The following is a 16,162-nucleotide window of genomic DNA, read 5'->3' on the forward strand; positions in this document are numbered from 1 at the left end:
TTTACCCTAAGTGAGTAGAAGTCACTGATACATACAAGATTGTATTTACTATTTTGTTCTCATGGAAGCACTGAACAAGAGTATACATCTGTAACATAGAAATGAAAGCTGTCTGTGTGTGTGTGTGTGTGTGAGAGAGAGAGAGAGAGAGAGAGAGAGAGCGCTTATTATTTGTTCTGCACAAATCTTGTTACCCTAAGTGAGTATAATTCACTGACACGATTTGATGTAGAGAGCATGAAAAAAAAATGTTGATGAATTAAGAATGGAACTAAGCAAGAGAGAGTTGGGAAGACCTTGAAATGTAGCATGCAATGATTGCTTTACTATGCAATGGACAAAACTTTTGTGGAGAAGAGGAGGAGGACAAGGTAACTACACATATCAATGGGAGTTTTTGATGTAGGAACAGAGGGCTATATCAGTAAGATGCAATCCGGTCCTCACTCTTGTCAATTTCTCTAATTCTCTCTCTTTTACAAGTATTGTTCATGCCAAGCTAACTAGGTGTCATGCTATATTGCTAGCTCTAATCAAGTACTCCCTCTCTATCTTCATTAGGGATTTTCTTAATAAAATGCTCACTAATGTCATTCTAATTCCGCTACAATCAATGTTATTAGCCTAATTCCACTACATTGGTATCAGAGATATTGGTTTCTCTTTTCTTGTCAAAGAGGAGATGTCCTAAAAGCTTTTCACGAGAGGTTTCTAATCTATCAAAGAATACGTTAGCATACACCTAAATTTTGTTAGCGTGATTGACAATAATAAAGAGAGTAGAATGAATATTGATTAATGACTTTGATTTTGCACATGAAGGTGCTACTAATGATGCCCCTATGCTCGTGAATTATCTTGTCACCGAGATACAACAAGCCATGGGAAACCCCGCTCTACAAGGTGAAGTTGTCCAACAACTTCGCACCCATGGGATTCTCCAAACTCCCCAAGAAGAGACATTACTTAGAGAGCCTCTCGATGAGACTTCCAAAAGAAGACTTTCTCTGGTGAGAGAAGAGGAGGAACTCTGTGAAATGAAAAGAAGCGAGTCTCCAAATCCTTTGGAAGATGTGGATCCACGACAACGGTGGTCACAAAGATCTCCAACTCCTTCTAAGAGGAAAAGATCACCGCATAGTTCTTCTCCTCGCAATCCCAAGAAGGAGGTCGCCCTCTTCTTCATCACCATCACCTTCCTCTTCTTTCAATGAAGTAGAGGTGTATCCCCTAAAGAGCCTAGAAGGAGAGGACATTGAAAGTATTATGCTACTTGGAAAAGGTCCAACAAGCTCAAGAAGTTCAAAGAGGGAGTAAAGAACATCTCTTTTCTCTCCTATGATGGCACCTTTGGTGCTACGGACAAAGTCTTGGCCTTCATTAGCAATTTGATGCGGCCTTTGGAGATGAGGGCTTCACGGAGTCCTCTAAGTTATGACATGTAGCTATGCATTTTCAAAAGTCCGCTAGACAATGGTGCGCTAATGGTGAAGCTCCAAATCCCTAAGAGCTTCCAGAATGAAGCAGTTTCTTGCAAGCTATGCCGAAGACAAGGTTCTTACCGAATGGCAAAGTTTGAAGCTGTCTCCCTACGAGTCTATCCACAAGTATGTGGACAAGTTTTGTGTTTTGCATCTCAAAGCCACTGTCTACAAAACGATAGACTTCAAAGAAAAAAAACAACAATTTTGTGCTATGCTATCTAAAGACATGACCAAATATGTCATTTCTCAAAGACCTAGGACCATCTCTGCGGTCACACATCATACTATAGTCGCTTCACAAATCAATCTCCAACAAGGGGCTAAGAGGAATTCTAAGCACATGGAAACCAAAGACTGAAATGAGCTCAAAGAGAAGAACAATGCTCAAAATCCTTCTAAAGGAAACTCTAGAAACAACAACAAAAAAGCTAAGGAGAAAGGAGTCTACAAAGGTAAGAATAGGCTCTCCCTTGAAGAGCTGAATAATTTTGCAAAGACAACAAGTGCTTCAAAAATGTGGGGAGTAGGGACATGGCTATCACACTTGCCCCCAAAGAAATGCATGGATTGAAACTCCAAAAGGGGAGGCTCATTGCAAAGGATCTTCCCTTTCCTATGCTTGGGGAAAGGTAAGAGAGCATGATGCCTTTATCATTTTTGACCCTCATCCAACTCACAAATTTATATCAATGGAGTTGGATACCAAGTTAGGCATACAAGCTTTCGAGGTGGGAAACACTATGACTGTCAATGGGGCTTTCAAGGGACAAAACGCCTCCATTACTCCCTTGATTGGAAAATTGAGGCTTCATGTCCAAAACTATGTCAACAGATTTGGAATGTTTTCTTAGGACATTCACTATTATTGACTTGACATCCTTGGCCATCTACCCATTAAATTGTTTCCAAACCAATAATATTTCTTTTCCCACACGTGAATACACAATTTCTAATTGGGAATTGACAATTCACCAATAGGTAGAGAGGTCATGTAAGTCTCTTATCTCATGGTTTGTCATTGGATAGAGTGACATCTTTTTCTTTTGAGACTTACAAGATGCCAATCTTAAAGTATGAGTTTATACACTCATGCTTTCTTAAAGGTAACTAATTGTTAGTATGTACTTTCTTCTCCCTTAAGGACTTTATATGTCCTCATATAAAAATTCTTTATCAAGTGTGATAACGTCTTGGACTTCACTTTCTACCTTGTGCTAGAAGCTGAGCATCAAAACGTATACAAAGTGCTCTCAGATGAAACCATGTGTCCCATACTATACAACTTCATTCAAGGTCACTTTGTTGACAAACTCTTTTAAGGATCACACATCCTATTCATTAAGCAAACATGCTTGGTAGCATTCATGTGTGATATTATTTGTTTTGGACTTTTTTACTTAATAAAGAAAGTGGTTCAACCAGGATGACAATCTAGGATGCCTCCAATATTTGAATGTTCACAAGCGAGGGACTAACTAGGAACTAATTCAGATAAGTGACAATTTGATTTGTCTTCTCGATGGAGCCTATCGAGGGACCAAATTGGCCATGCACAAATTACTTGACCAAATACCTTAATATTCTTAGGTAGCCATACACATATTATCTCTAAATTTGTTACCAAGACTACCTTTAATAGTCCCATTAGGCGTTCCAACTCTAACGCCTTTACTGAGGGCCTAAAGACTAAGTTTATAGACCTTGTCATGCTTCCATTCTCCAAGATAGTCATTTACAACTGACTTAATATACTTGTACAACAACAAACATATATTGCTAATGTACTCCTCACTAGGCATTTCAAATGCCTATTTATTCAATTGGAAGATTTATGGTGGAGGTATCTTCCTCCACCCTTAAAATTTACATTGAGTCCTCTTGATCTTTTACGACATACCAATTACAACTGGCCATATCATTATATGCTAGCATAACTCATGATGCTAACTTACACTTCAATAGGCATTCCAAATGCTTGCTTGGTGAATGGTGGAGGATTGTCTTCTCCCGCATATTTAAAAACTTGTGTATGATCCTTTCGACACCATTTTGTGTGAACTTCCATTGGCAGCCTTCTTTAAGATAGAATAATCTCTCTCCATCTTCCTTTTGTCATTACTTGCATATTTCCCACATGAGCTTGCCGCATGTCAATGAACATGCTTGTAAACACTCTAATACCACCAATACATATTGCCAAATCCTACGACACCAATTCCTCTCATGAAGATCTCTAGACTAAGATCTCCAAACTTGGAGCACTACTTAAGAATGACCACCCAACCATTGGAGTCCTCTTTGAAGGAGTACGAGCGGCAGTGCGACGCGAGAGAAAGTGCGAGAAGAAGAGCACGACGATATGGTGAACTCGCTCTATTGTAATGTGTAGAGCATAGTGAGTTCTTATTAGGTTTTAACAAAAGAATATGTGTACATACCTGCCGGCCCGCCCACTTACCTGGGCGACCACATTGGGCTTTATACCCCAACAACCTCCCACTTAAAGTCCAATGTGGTACTTTAAGTGTGAGAGAAGCTACTATACAAGCTAATATACAAGAGATGTAGAGAAGTGATGTACTACCCTACACCTAACTGCTTGCGAAAATGCGCAAAGCTCTCTGAGGGAAGTCCTTTTGTAAGTAGATCAGCAGGATTTTCTGTGGTGTGAACTTTGACAAGCTGAAGTTGCTTATCCTCGAGCATTTCCCTGATGAAATGATACTTCACATCCACATGCTTTGTCTTTGAGTGATAAACTGGATTACGAGCCAATTGTATAGCACTTTGACTATCACAATATAACACAGGCATCTCTTCTTTGATTCCCAAATCTGTTACTAGTCGATTAAGCCAAATTGATTCTTTGCATGCCTCTGATGCTGCAACATATTCAGCCTCTGTAGTAGACTGAGTAACACAATCTTGTAATCTAGAACGCCATGATACTGCTCCACCAGCCAATGTAAAGACATACCCTGACGTAGACCTTCGGTTGTTTAAGTCACCTGCATAATCTGAGTCTGTAAAACCCTTTACACTTAGCTCCTGACTCCCATAGCATATACGCATACTCTTTGTGGCTTTCAGGTATCTCAATATTCCTTTCACTGCCTCCCAATGTTTCTTGCCTGGGTTTGACATGTATCGACTTACTACTCCCACTGCAAATGCAATGTCTGGGTGAGTAGCAATCATTGCATACATCAAACTACCCACTGCAGACGCATATGGAATCTTATCCATTTCACTGTTCTTCCTCAGACACAGGACAATCTTGTTTGCTAAGTTTCACATATGGTGGCAATGGAACACGCAATGCCTTTCCCTTCTCCATATTGAAACGTTGCAAAACCTTGTCAATATACTCTGTTTGAGATAACCAAATCAACTTCTTTGATCTGTCTCTCTCAATGCGCATACCAAGTATATGACTTGCCTCACCCATGTCTTTCATGTCAAACGATTTTGCCATCTTTGACTTCAAAGCTGAAATTTCTTCCAAGTGCTTGCCAGCAATCAACATGTCATCCACATACAAAATAAGGATCAGCCAACTGTCATCCTTAGCCTTCTTTGTATATAGACAGTGATCGAACTCACTACGTTTGTAGCCTTGAGAAAGCATCAACTTGTGGAATTTATGGTACCATGCCCTCGGTGATTGTTTTAAGCCATAAAGACTCTTTAACAACTGGCATACCCAATCTTCCTTGCCTTTCTCAACAAACCCTTCTGGCTGCTACATGTAAATTTCCACATTTAAATCACCATGCAAGAACGCTGTCTTGACATCCATTTGGTGCAACACCAAATCTAATATGGCAACCAATGCAAGGAAGCATCTCAATGTAGTCATCTTGACCACCGGAGAGAAGACTTCATCAAAGTCAATGCCTTGTTCTTGCTTAAAGCCCTTGGCAACAAGCCTTGCTTTGTACTTTGGCTGACTATCATGAGCGGTGATCTTATACCTGTAAACCCATTTACAAGATAGAGCCTTTTTGCCCCGTGGTAATTTAACTAGCTTCCATGTCTGGTTTTTATGCAGAGCTGTCATCTCTGACTGCATGGCCAATTGCCAATTCCCGGAGTCCTTCATTTGCACTGCTTCCTTGTAACATGAAGGCTCATTGCAATCAGTCAACATGACATAATTCATAGATGGAACAAACCTATCAGGAGGTCGCGTGACATGTCCAGATCTACGCACAATAGGTGGCTCAGGCTCAGCCACAACCTGTGGTTCCACTCTATCTTGTCCTTGCTCCTCTTGAGCTCTGACATTTTGTTTTGCACGTGCAGGTCCATCTTCTTGGAAGACAACTCTTCTAATCTCCTCAACCCTCTCTGGTTTAGAATGATATTTGGATTCATTAAAGTGAACATCATTGCTGCAGACAACCTTTCTGGATTCGGGATTCCAAAGTCTGTACCCCATCTCACCAGAATTACCATAGCCTAGAAAGATGCACTTTCTACTCTTTGGCTCAAGTTTGTTCCTAAATTCCTTTGGAACGTGAGTATATGCCTCACAGCCAAAGACTCTGAGATGCTTGTATGAGGGCATTTTGCCTGACCATACCATCTCTGGCACTGAATCCTTCTGCAAAACCTTGCTAGGAGATCTATTTACAAGATGAACAGCTGTCGATACAGCTTCAGCCCAAAACCCATTTGGCAGTTGTGCATTAGACAACATACTTCTGACCTTCTCTTGTATGGTCCTATTCATCCTCTCAGCAACACCATTTTGAGGAGGATTGTAAGGAGCAGTAAGTTCACGTTTTATACCTTTTGACTCACAAAAGTCCCGAAAGGCCTTTGAAACATACTCTCCACCATTGTCAGTGCTTAAGCATTTAAGCTTCTTGCCACTCTGATTCTCCACAAGTGTCACAAACGTTTTGAAAACACTAAACGCTTCATCCTTGTGCTTGAGAAAGTAAACCCACACTTTCCTCGAGTAATCATCTATAAATGTCATAAAGTAAGAAGCTCCCCCTAGAGATAGGTTAGGCATAGGTCCACACAAATCACTATGAACAAGTGCCAACTGTGTATTTCTTCTACTGCTTCTATGCTTATGTGGCTGCTGTGTTTGCTTACCATACAGACAATGTTCACAGAATTCAAAATCATTAAATGAAAAGCCAGGAAAATAACTAGAACGAGACAAGATTTCCATTCCCTTCTTGGACATATGTCCTAACCGGCTATGCCACAAAGAAACGTTCGGCTGCTCGGTTACATTGATTACATTTTTAGAGACATTTGATACATAAATCATGTAAAGTCCTCCAGACTTTACTCCATGTGCTACTGTCATAGAACCCTTGGATATCTTCCACATGTTCTGTCCAAAAATGGTGACGTAGCCAGCATCATCAAGTAAACCTGTGCTGATCAAGCTCTTTGTAATTGCGGGAACATGTCTCACATTCTTCAGCGTGAAAGAAGAGCCATTCTGAAAATTCAATTGAACATCTCCAACACCTAAGATCTCACATGTCTGCCCATTGCCTAGCCGAACATGATCTTTAGTGGTCACATAAGAAGTAAACTACTCCTTGTTTGGAGACACATGAAGTGATGCCCCTGAGTCTATTATCCAGTCACTCAGTGCATTTCCATCAGATGTTGTAAGAAGAGCTGAGTCCATTGTATTCTTCAAGAAGTAGATGTCTCCTGACACTAGACTGTCATCCTCTGCAACAAAGTTTGTCACATTTATTTCTTGAATCTTCACTGAGGACTTGTTCTTCTCACCATGGTCTTCAGCTTTCTCTTTGCCTTTTTCTGCTTTCCATTCTCTGCAGTCTCTTTTCATGTGACCCTTCTTGCCACAATGGTAGCATTCTATGTCACTCTTGCCTTTAGCACTGCGGGACTTGCTACGAGACTGATTCCTCTTTCCACCTTTGTACTTTTCTTTGGTCCTTCCCCTGACAACTAAGGCTGTTCCTTTGCCTTTGTCCATTGTCTTTCTATTGGTTTCTTCAGTAAGCAGACTTCCTTCTACACCCGCTATGTTCAAACCATCTGGAGGTGCAGAATTACTCAAAGCTGTGCGAAAAGTGTCCCAACTTTCTGGCAATGTGATCAACAGGAACATAGCTCTAACAGGTTCATCAAACTTGACACCTTGAGCTGACAAGTGACTATAGATGGTGTTGAATTCATTCAGATTATTGGACATAGGTGTCCCTTCTTTCATCTTCAAGTCAACAAGCTTCTTAAGCCAGTATACCTGTGAAGCTGCACTTTGCTTCTCATAAAGATCACTCAGCTTTAACCATGCTTGATAAGCCGACATCTCGTCTGCTACATTGAAGTAAACGCTTTCTGCCAAAGTCAGCATAATGGTAGAAAGTGCCAATTCATCCATTTCGCTCCATTCATCTTCGTCCATATCTTCTGGTTTTATCCCCTTGAGCTTTATAGGTTTTATCTGCTTCTTTTGTACCAACACGTGCCAAATCTGCTTCTTCCACAATGGGAAATTGGTTCCATCCAGCTTCTTGATATTGTAAAGAGCAGTGTCCTGTGATCCAGCCATAGTTACGCTTCACAGTAGTTTACTTTTCTGGGAAAAATTCGGTAGAGTTTCCCCTGTAAACTGACCTCTGAACCAATATCAACCTGTCAAATGAACCAAGAAAGCTTCAGGTTCTGCAGAAATTTTGGCAGAGTCTCCTTTGTAAAATGGCTATGGTGTACTAAAAACAGACCAAAAAACAGCTCAAAAACACTGTCTCTTTGACACTGTAAGCTGCGGGTAAACCTGTCCTGCACCTGTACTGTCTCTCACTGTCCTGTCATTGTCCTATAAGCATAGACTGCGACAATGCCTCAACGGCAGTAAAGCAAAGATGCAATCCCAACTGTCTAACTCACAGTCAATACATCCTAGCTGCCTATCTAAGGGTGCTCGAGGGATCGCTCCAAGACCTGTATCACCGAAAGGATCTCAACATTCGAGAATCCCCCAGCTCAATGAAACCTCACTCGACCCTCAACAAAGGCTGTAGTAAATCTGACAGTACATAGACTTCCCACAAAGTCATACATCCACAAATTTCCCATTGTATGCTGTAACCGCTGCGGCGGTTGTTTGCTGCGTGACTCACAGCCAGCAAACCCTCAACAGACATACATCATCTTTGACAATACATCCCATGTGGAAGTACCTGCAATGTCAGGATGAAATCTGGAATATCAAGCAGCAAACACAAGCTACCTGATGAACTAGTGGATGTCACCTACAGTCTGTGTGTAGATGCGCTCGTGTCGTATGTGACACGCCTCCAAGAACTGTGAGCCGTCCTTCTATGTGTAGACAGCCACAAATCAACACTCTGGGAGTGTCGATATCCTCAGCACCTGCAGTCGTAGGCCGAAAACCCCAAATTTGCAGAGTCGGATCTGCACTCGTCGAGACCACGTACTCGAAAATGGCCTGCGCTGACCTTTGTCGAAGCCGAACGGTGGCCAAGATGACCTCAGAATGAAATTCTGACAACACCAAGCCCTTCGGGCTTACCCACGAGATTTGGGACCGTGTCTTCGCCTGTCGAATTTCACTCCAATCTGAGTTGGTGACTCTAGCCTCTTGCAGTGCTGCCCTGAGCCTCGATCTGAGCTCTGATACCAGTTGAAGGAGTACGAGCGGAAGTGCGACGCGAGAGAGAGTGCGAGAAGAAGAGCACGACGATATGGTGAACTCGCTCTACTGTAATGTGTAGAGCATAGTGAGTTCTTATTAGGTTTTAACAAAAGAATATGTGTACATACCTGCCGGCCCGCCCACTTACCTGGGCGACCACATTGGGCTTTATACCCCAACACTCTTAATAAAAAGTTTGACCTTGATCGTTCACACTTGGTCGGAGAAGACCCAAGGCTTTGGTGTGCCGAGTTACACACCCTATGGACATCCTAGACCTCCTAAATTCTCATGGGGCCATATAGCCCCAACCTAGACCACCTCCTAGCTTAGTGTGCACTAAGCACCCTATCTTTGCATGCCACATGTGCTCCACGGCCATGATGCTATAGTTGACATGAGAGGAGCTCACCTTGATGAGCCATAGCATGTTCCTTCTTTATGGGAGCCTTTGTGCTGTCATTCTGGGGTTTCACTACGTGTGCCGCAAGAGCTGCCATCATTGACAGGGGTGAAGGAAACACCTCCTATTTGTTGGTCATTGGCGAAGCCCTTTGTAAGGGATTTCACATGCGATGGCCACCAAGGGTAGCCCTTATTCCTAAGTGGAGATGGGTGGCCTCACACATGGATTGGCTCCACTAGTGAGCTTGTGAGTGGGGCCGGTTATGGACACATGGCATGCTCCTTCTTCATGGGAGCCTCGATGTTGGTGTTGCAAGAGTTATTGGCCACTCATGGTGGTGAAGGTGGCGCCACCTATTTTTTGGTCATTGATGAAGCCCTTTGTAAGTTATTTCACACACAACCACCCACCAAGAGTAGCACGTATGCCTAAGTGGAGATGGATCAATTCACATATGGATTGGCTCCACTAGCAAGCTCAATAGAGGGGCCGATTATGGACACATAGGGGAGATAAGAGGGAGTTTGCATGAGAATGGGTGGTAGTGAGCCCGAGCTTCTAAGAATGGGAGAAAATGAACCACAACTTTTTTTCTTTTTTTTTTGGGGGGGGGGGGGGGGGGGGGGGGGGTTGTGTTGGAGGGTGCTCTCTCTTGCTTGCTCTTGAGGTAGAAGATGGAAAGTGGTTTTGGGGGAGCAGAGGGGCAGAGAAGAAGAAGGGGAATGTGGAGCTCCCGTTAGAAGCTCTCTTCCTTGCTCTTATCGTTGTAAAATCAAAGATGAAGAAGACAAAGGATTATTTTTTCATGCTTAGGGGAGACTTGGGGGATTTTGCTTATGCTTGGTTAATTTCTCAAGAAATTTTTATCATTATCAAGTATTTTGCTTATCCTTGACAAAAAGAAGTGTGCTCTGGATGACAGGTTGAAGGAAGATTTGGGTGCTCTTGACGGCAACAAAGTGGTGGTAACTTGGTAAGGGAGGCTCATTCAACAAGCTTTCTCTCTTTGATCATGTTAGAGCCTGGCAATCAATTTTCTTCCAATTGGGATTGAGCCTATCAAGTGATAGGTTCATGTTTTTGGTTTGGGATACACGATCAAAATGTACACCCACAGTGCATGTATGGTCAATTTGTGAACTTTGGGCAGAGGCCCGATGCCTGCCCGATCACCTTTGGAGAACCGTGCACTCCAACACTATACATAGGCCATCATTGCTACTTCATGAACTGGGTAAGAGCATCTTCTTTTGATTTTTATTCTAATTTCATTCTTGAAGAAAGCAGTCTAATTTTTGACTTTGATACTTTGCAAATTAGTATGGAACTAGGGAGTCCATCCAACACTGTGCAACAAGACATTGACATGTGAGAGGCTTTGGATGTAGTGGAGGGTGTAGTTGAGGATTGCACAACATCCTTTTGTAGATTTGGATATAGGTCCATGGTCATGAAATTGGAACCTTCAAGTGCTTCATACAAGAGTCAGTAGAGTCAATAAATTTCATAGTTCATGATTGTCAAGTTATTGTAACCAATGTCCAAATGTTTCAATTGAAAGAATAAATTTCATCATTAGTAGAAGGAGGTGACATCCTTCAAGGTACAATTGAACAACATTAACGTGCTTGTAATTAAAGTTAATAACATATGGTGACATGTTAGCAAATAAATTTTATTGTAGTATTCTTTGCCTTTCATCAATGTGTACTATTTTTCGCAATTAATGTCTTCCTTATTTTTGGAGAAATTTTTTTTGGTGAGCATTTCATGGCTATCGCTTTTTTGGAATCCAACGAGCAGAGTCCTAAAAGATGAGAGAGAGAGAGAGAGAGAGAGAGAGAGAGAGAGAGAGAGAGAGAGAGAGAGGAGGATGGGAGGAGAGAAAATGCATTCCACAAAGGCCGTTCTAATATGTTTTCATGCATATCTCACTTTGTTTCACCCTCTTCATGAAAGAAAATGGGATGCAAAGAGAGAGAGAAAGACAGAGACAGAGAAGCATTTGGACAAACATTGGATAGAATAAAAACAGATCCTATGAGACATACACATTCTTTTCAATAGAACTCATAACACTCCATTGCGTACCCATTGTACAACTTGATCAAAACATAAAAAAGATGAGCATTCATTTTTCATAGAAACCATTACATTCCATATCACTTGTAGAACACACAACATTACTTTATATGTTGCACTTGTAATAAATGCTCAAAGGCCTTGGTTTTGTAGTGCTGCTCTCCTATGCAGGTAAGAAATCATTTACCATGTGCCATATCACTTGTAGAACACACAACATCACTTTATATGTTGCACTTGAAATCAATTGCTCAAAGGCCTTGGTTTTGTAGTGCTGCTCTCCTATGCAGGTAAGAAATCATTTACCATGTGCCATATCTACTCCTTTTTATCCCCCTCTGTGATGATCTCAATTCTCTTCCAATAAGTGATGGCGAATTTACCCTTTTCGTTCAAGCTTTACAACGAGTGCATTTTGAGCTCCGTGCGCATTTGATAAAAGCCATACATTTTTACTATTGTATTGAAAGTTTGCTTGAACCATTGTTTTCCATATTGCTTCACCAATGGGCATGGCCTTTTAGGGCATTCCAAGTAGATTTGATGGACGTCTCAAGATTGTCACACATTGTGGTTAGAGAGTAGTGCACAACATTAGTTGTTGAGTGGTAAACAAAAAAAGATGTGAACACAAAACTGTCTTATAATATTTGAGAGTCTATTAAATTAATATTAAATCAAATAGATGATTGATTTGACACCTCAAGAGTCTCCTTCCTTACGATACTATGCAAAAGAAATGTTTCTGGACAATGCTCTGTACAAGGGGGGCCAAACAAAAAGACATATATTCAAAAAAACTTCATTGATGGAATTCTAACATGGCTAAGACATTGAGGAGAGATAACAAAGGCCGTTGTAGGGAAAAGTGGATCAAAACTTGATTGCATATCAATGGTAGGATAAGGGCACTCTCTATTGAGTGCATTGAAGACTTGGACCTCCCCAATAACTGTTTGGTGGATAAACATATCCTCATTTTGGCTCAAGCCTAACACACACAAAAAAGTGAAGTAAATGTGCTAACATGCAAGATATGGTCGCTTGCATGCTGTGCGATCTTCAAAATCTAGGCATGTACAAGTTGGCTCTTTGCAAATTTGAACCTCGTACATATTCACATGTTTATGTTCTCCATGTGATTTGACCTTGAAAATTTTGTTCACTCCTTTTACCATACAAATTTCCTATACCAACTTGGACATGCCTTCAAATCTAGAGCTGAAGCAATTTTTTGACTTGTTTCCAATGAGATTGTGGTGCGGTACTTTGTTCGCACTCCATCTCGAGTGCTGGAAGGACCGCTCTGCATTGGACTTTGTGATAATCTCATCACATTCTCATTCGTACTCAGCATCCCCAAAATATCTAGAGCACACTCTATTGCAGCCTATTTCACTCGATACCCACCTTCATACAATTTTTGCACTTCCTCTGGAAGAAAGGTTTGTGCCAATTTGCATTTGCCAAATAGTGGGTACTGCCCCACGTTGTGTGTCGATATTTCTATCCAAAATATGAAAATGTAAAACGTGCTTGGGAAAAAACCAAAACCATTGACGAACGATTCCCCTTGGATATTTGCAATATCCTTCAAAACAGGGGAGCCGGAACACCCACACAGGAGCTTGCAATGAACTTGCCACATATTCTCCCCCCATTAGGCATTCCATTAGATGTCACTTTGCTGCCTTTGTGGATGCGCCAAAGATTCCACATTGCTTCGTTGATTTTGCTCTCCTTTACCATGGACCCTCCCCCTTTATGCCTCTTAAGAGGCATGTTTGACGTCCCTTCACCTGTAAAATTTATCTTCTTTGGATGCTCACCTGGCCATCGATCCTTTGTGATTGAATTGTACTCTAATCAATGAGTTGACTGATCCTCAAAATTAATCACCTTTGTTGGCAATCTTTTCTTTCAAGAAAATTCCTTGTCGCCTACTAGGGTCGAGGGCACCTGTAGCATGACGTTCCCTTGATAGCTTCATTCACAAGGCGTGTGACATGAGATGGCCGATTACTTATGCGCTCAGCAAGCCTTTGTAAGGATAGACCCTTTACTAAATGTTTTTCCTATAAGTATGAAATAGCTTTTGTATTTTGTAGAAGTGCATTAGCTAGGTCGGTGATGCATGCATTATACAATGATATTTACCTCTTGAATCCCTCTCCTACCAACCAACTCCCATGTTTGCTTTTAGCGAGATTTGTGTGTGGCGTGTTTCCAATGGATGTCATGATGCTACTCCAATGGGCAATAAGTACCTCTCACCATCTTAGCCATCAATCCATGGATGGAAGGTTTCTGTCCATGCAATTTCCTAGTTTCCACCATTGTCGTATCAATTGGGCTTTGTCAGCATCAGCTACCTCCTTGGATGGTGTTTGTCTCCACTTCTCACACATTTCTATGTGTGCTGCTTATTAAAGTGCTACTATGTACTTCACCATGTGTTGATTCATGCTCTGCTTCTAATGGAATAGGCAAGAATTCTCCCGGACCTCCATACATTGCTCTTATTACCATTGAACACATGGTACATTGCATTCCTCCGATTTGATGGAACTTCATCTACCATGAATCCAAAGAAATTTACGGTTCATACTTATGTTTGACCAATGTGCCATTGGGGCATTCCTAAAAGAGGCGTTGTGAGTCCATGTCCTCTTCCTTCATTTTGCATGTTGCTATGGTGAGAAAGTCTTGCATGCTATCCCACAAAGGAATAAAAATCATTTTGTTGCAAAACAACACGACATGTAACACATAATAATGTGACAAAAAACACACCTTGGATCATACACATGGCATTCCATTATTACCCAATCCGTGATCTGTTTAGTGTGATCAAATCCAACCGTTGCACAAATCTCTTGTTCCATTTCATCTCATGTGGTTCACTAGGTCGTCGGTGCCTGATGATGGACCCACCATGAACATTTTGAAAACAAAGCACTTCTCCCCTTCCTTACTCTGTTCCAAAAATTTGCTACCTCGGAAGAAGTCATAAGTGCAATCTTGTTTCAACTTGAGAAGTGCATTGATACCAAATGTTTCTTTGGTTGGCCCACTTTGCATCGAAGAAACAGATAATCAAAACCTAATGGATAAATTCAATGAAGGGAGCATTACAAACATATTACTTCACGTAACATATATAACATTTTGAAAAAAAAACTACTATACTATATGAAAATGGACTGGTATCAGTTGTCTTGTACCAAGGGACCCATCTCCTTTGCCACGACATATAGTTGTTGCTCACCACTTTTCTATCATGTACCATTTTCTCGAAGAATAGTCCTTGATACTATTTCTTTTTCCATACACATTTGGCTTTCTTATCACCCACCAAATGGTCAACAACAAGTATCCTTTTCACTATTTCTTTGTTTTTTTCTGTGAGAGATTTTGATGTGCCATTGTAAATGTTATGGGAGTGCGTGCTTTGATGAATTAACAACGTACTACATGTCTCATCCAACGACAACACGTAGTACACAAAACATTCATAATTTCTAATGCATAGTGCAACATTGGAACAAAAGTGATATACTACTTTGCCTGATGAAGTGTCACACACCTTGTCGGGTGTCGATGTTCTCAATAAACTATCACAAAAGTATGCATAGTTAGAATACCCATAATTTAGAGTTTGGGGTGAACCTCATCGATGCACTTTAAAGAACCAACGCATTGCCTTTGTCATGCAACCTTGAAGAAGACTATGTTGGAGGTTTGTGGCTTTGTCCAGAGATGAGGGTCATATCAATTCCCGTTGACACCATAATTTAGAAGGTTGGGGCAAACCTAATTGATGCACTTCAAGGAGTCAACATATTGTTGGAAATAGGGTTGCAAGAAAACACACATAGCTTGGAGAAGATGAATAAGCTCAAGGCACAGAACAAAGATTATATTGCTTAATACACAATGGAACGATAAGTTAGCCCTAAAGTGATGGGCATATATACAATGCATAGGAAAAAAACCTCCTTGTGAGGGAAAAAAATGGCACGACAGTCCTAAGTGTGTCCACACACATCACTACCACATATGTATGGTTACAAATCCCCCTAAGGAGTGATGTGGTGAACGAGAGCTGGCATCTAGTGTAAAGGGAAGTGACATAGCTTAAGGACATGATCAATCCACAAAGGGGAGTAAGCCCAAAGCTTTGCAGAAAGCTTCAAACTTCTCATAAGGCAATGCCTTTGTGAATAGATCTACAAGGTTGTCCTACCTTGGCACATAAGCCAACTTGATCTCTCCTTTTGAGAGTCTCTCTCTGACATAGTGGTAATGCACCTTAATGTGGTTTGTGCGAGTATGAAAAATTGGGCTCCTTGCAGTTGCCAATGCACTACGACTGTCAATGTAGTCGATGTTGGCAGTGTCCTGTCCAACACCCAAATCATCCATAAGGCGTCTGAGCCATACACACTCAACCATAGCTATAAAGACTACCCTATACTCAGCCTCACAACTTGAAGTGGCCACAATAGGTTGCTTCTTGCTCAA

The sequence above is a fragment of the Adiantum capillus-veneris genome, chromosome 17 (genome assembly GCF_014529385.1).
Source record: "Adiantum capillus-veneris isolate H3 chromosome 17, ASM1452938v2, whole genome shotgun sequence".
In the NCBI taxonomy this organism is placed as follows: Eukaryota; Viridiplantae; Streptophyta; class Polypodiopsida; order Polypodiales; family Pteridaceae; genus Adiantum; species Adiantum capillus-veneris.